Genomic DNA, 3913 nt, shown 5'->3' with positions numbered 1-3913 from the left:
GATCCTAATCTTGGGCCATGACCAAGCTTCACAGACGTGCCATCCCACGTCCCTTGACCATGCCTCAAGTTCTAAGCCACTATGGTCGGTACTCGTGCCATCCCACAGGGTGATCGTAACAGCATACAGCTACTGATCTGGCCTTGTCGTGATAAGGCTCACGCTGCATGGACCAGTTTTATTGTTACTAGAAATAAAACCTACAAGATTACATGAATGGGTTTCATACTATAACATATATAGGTGGCATATGAGTGACTCGAAGCAAAACGGAAACCTAAATCAGCTTGCACTACGATTGACCATGGCTTCTCACTAGGATTCGGATCATATATCCTTTACTTGCTGTAATGTAAGTGCGCTGAAAGGCATATGAGTGTTTGGTGTGCCTCCTGCATGGTTGGCCTTGCTTGTGGAGAAGATTCCAAGCAAGAAAAGGCCAGCTTAATGAGCAGAGATAAGTTGTTCTCTTCTGTTGTTGTTGGTGTGGTCGGTCGTTGGTCCAAAATATCTTTCACCAGCATAGCTTGTTTCCCGCTTAGCAAACTACTGCCTAATTTATCCCTTGGATGCTTCCCCATCACTAGCTCTAGCACAACCACACCAAAGCTATATACATCACATTTCTCTGTCACAACAGATGTGTATGATAGTTCTGCACAAAATCAAAACATTTGAATTAGGAACAAATGAACTGACATGAATGTTTCTGATGTGAGAAGAAAGGTTATACTTGTACATACCAGGAGCTATGTAGCCATATGTTCCTGCTAGTGCACTCCAGTTTGATGAATCGGGCTTAAGAATCCTTGCTGTGCCGAAATCCGAGACAAAAGCCTTGAAGGTTATATCAAGTAAGATGTTGTTGCTCGTGATATCTCGATGGATTATGGGTGGACTGCATTCATGGTGCAAATAAGATATTGCTTGAGCCACATCAGTTGCAAGAGTAATTCTCTTCTGCCAATCTAATTCCTTTGCTAGCTCCTCATTTTCCAATGTCCCGTGAAGGCTGCCCCGCTGAATATACTCGTAGACAAGAAATTTATACACCGGATGGGAGCAGAATCCATACATTTTGACGATGCTTCGTTGTCGGATCTGTGATAAGATTTCCATTTCACTGTGAAATCTTCTTTCGTCATCCAACTCTTCTTGAGTCTGATGAAGCTTCTTCACAGCAACTAGATGCCCGTCTTGGAGTTGTGCCTTGTAGACTTTGCCGTATCCTCCTGTTCCAATGATGTACTTCTCGTCGAAGTCTTTTGTTGCCCTTACAATATCATCAAATGCTAATCTTCCATCAAAATTCCAAACGGAGAATAGGTCCCTTCCTTCAGCAGCAACACTTTCCAGTGGTTTTCTCTTGTTACGACTAAAAATTATTATGACAACAATTGCAGCAACAACGCCGAAACCCACCACAGGAATAATTGGCAAAAGCAAACCAAGTGTCTTTCGCTCATGGTGACCAACTACTGGAGTTGAATCACAAGGTGGCAGGCCAGAGAGGTTACCACACAAACCTTTATTGGGAAGAAACCAACTTGCTGAAGCATTTTGGAGTAGCCGGGCTGTTGGGACTGGTCCTTCCAGGTCGTTGTAGGACACATCGAGTGTTGAAAGGCTCACCATCCTTGCCAAGGAGGATGGAATGCTGCCACTGAACTGATTATGTGGTAAATTCAGAAATTCTAGCATCTCCAACTTCCCAAGTTGCTGCGGCAACACACCACTGAGGTTATTGTTGCTCACATCTAACATGATCTGCAGGCTTGCTAAAATTTCCAATTGTACCAGGCAAACTCCCACTAAACTTGTTGTTGTTGATCTTTAAGGACTGTAGTTTTGTACATGCCCCTATTTCCTCAGGCATTGATCCACTCAGTTTGTTCCCAGATATATCAAGGTATCCTAAATTGTTTAGCTTTTCTATCTGTGTAAGTATGGATCCGGATAATTGGTTCCATGATAAGTTCAGGCTATATATATTAGTTAAACTCCTGATTTCTGGTGGAATCTCACCGCTGAGATGATTATAATCGAGTCTTAGTTTTTCTAGGTTGGACAATTTATAAAGGATTGGAGGTATGGAACCTGTGAGCATATTTTTTGCTAGATTTAGTATTGTTAGTCGGGTAGATGCACCTAGATTTGGTGGGATCTGCCCACACAGTCTATTCGATGCCAAGCTCATCTGTATGAGTTGTGGATATACACCAAAATGCTGAGATATATCTCCTGTTAGTTGGTTCGACAAAAGGTCAATTTTAGTCAAACTCGTACATGTCTTTAAACTCCTTGGAATGGGTCCATTGAACATATTATGAGAGACACCGAGATATTGAAGTTTGCTGCCTGAAATTATATTTGCAGGTAAAGGTCCTGAAAGTGAGTTGTTAGACAACCCAAGGTTAAGAAGGTTTATGAGATCTCCAAACTCTTGAGGAAGAGAACCTGATAATTTGTTACTAAAGATTTGTATTTCTTGGATGCTTTGCAATTTCCCACAAGTTTTCGGTATTGATCCCGAAATTTGGTTCTGAGACAAGTTTAAATCTTCGAGGTTCACCAGATTGCCAATCTCGTTGGGGATGGAACCTGTTATCTGATTATCAAAGAGGTGTAGTAGTGCTAGCTTGGTTATGTTTCCTATGCTGTCAGGAATAGAACCAGATATTTGGTTGTTAGACAAGTCTAATTCTTGGAGATTCAGCAAGATGCCTAATTCTAAAGGTATTGGACCTGTGACTTGATTTTTATAGAGAAAAAGTTGGTTCATCTTAGTAAGATTAGTTATGGAGATTGGAATTGGACCTGAAAGATCATTTGACTCAAGTTGAAGAATTTGCAAATGGACTAGCCTTCCTAGTTCTTGGGGTATAGGCCCTGAAAGTTGATTACCAAATAGGGCTAAAGTATTTAGTTGGGTCAGATTTCCAAGGGTTTTTGGTATCAAACCACTTAAGGTGCTATTGCTTAGCTGTAGAAGTTGTAGGTTGACAAGACTTCCAATCTTCTCGGGAATGGGACCTGATACCATGTTTTGGTGAATGACAAGATCAGTTAACATTGTTAGGTTGCCCAGAGATGAAGGGATATGTCCTGTGAGTCTGTTGAATGAGAGATCAAGTAACATGAGACTTTGCAGGTCACCAATCTCACAAGGAATTTTCCCTGTGAGCTGGTTGTAGGGAAGGCTAAGTACTGAAAGTGCTGACAAGGAGTTGATACTAGGCGGTAGTGCACCATGGAGAGTGTTGTTCTGAAGGTCAATATATGCGAGGAATGGAAGAGCCGAGAAGTTGAGCTCACCAAGAGTGCCATGGATGCCAGCATCTGGTAGGGAGATGTTGGTCACCACCCAGGGCATGCGGCGGCCATGGCGAACAGCAGTGCACATGATGCCTGTCCAGTTGCATGGGCTGGTGTTTTCATGCCAAGAGCTCATCTGCAGCGGTGGGCTCGCGAGTGTAGCTTTCCAGTGGAGGAGGGCCATGCGTTGAGACCTCAGTGAGATCCCTCCATGGCGCGCCGCATGTGCTTCTTGCAAGAGAAGAAGGCATGGCACCAGCAGTAGGCAGAGGTACAACAATGGTGTCAAGGGAGTTCCCATTTTGCTGCCTGGTGTTTGCATGTTGTGTTTGGTTGGGGATTTGATTCAGCACACACTGCAACTGTATTTATACTTAACTAGTGTTTCGAGGTCCTCTGTTCTCCAGTGTTTTTCTCAATCTCTGCCAGCTGGATGCCTATTAGCTCTTGTTCGGACGCTAGCACACCCCTTTGGCAGCTGCTGCTGGGCAGCCTGTTTTTCTTCTTCAGCGTCGGCAGCCTATTTTTCTTTTTTCTTTTTTCTCATAAAAATGACACATGGCAATTGAAGGCAGGGATACCTAGAAGGCACCTATGG

At 43.3% G+C, this 3913-nt stretch overlaps 1 pseudogene; it reads right to left on the bottom strand.

Annotated features, from left to right (window-relative positions):
- Positions 1-338: 338 nt before the first annotated feature.
- On the bottom strand, positions 339-3616 carry LOC123079483 (probable leucine-rich repeat receptor-like protein kinase At1g35710; annotated as a pseudogene).
- Between the last annotated feature and the right edge of the window lie 297 nt (positions 3617-3913).

The sequence above is a fragment of the Triticum aestivum genome, chromosome 1A (assembly GCF_018294505.1).
Source record: "Triticum aestivum cultivar Chinese Spring chromosome 1A, IWGSC CS RefSeq v2.1, whole genome shotgun sequence".
In the NCBI taxonomy this organism is placed as follows: Eukaryota; Viridiplantae; Streptophyta; class Magnoliopsida; order Poales; family Poaceae; genus Triticum; species Triticum aestivum.
This window is presented reverse-complemented; position numbering and strand designations above follow the sequence as displayed.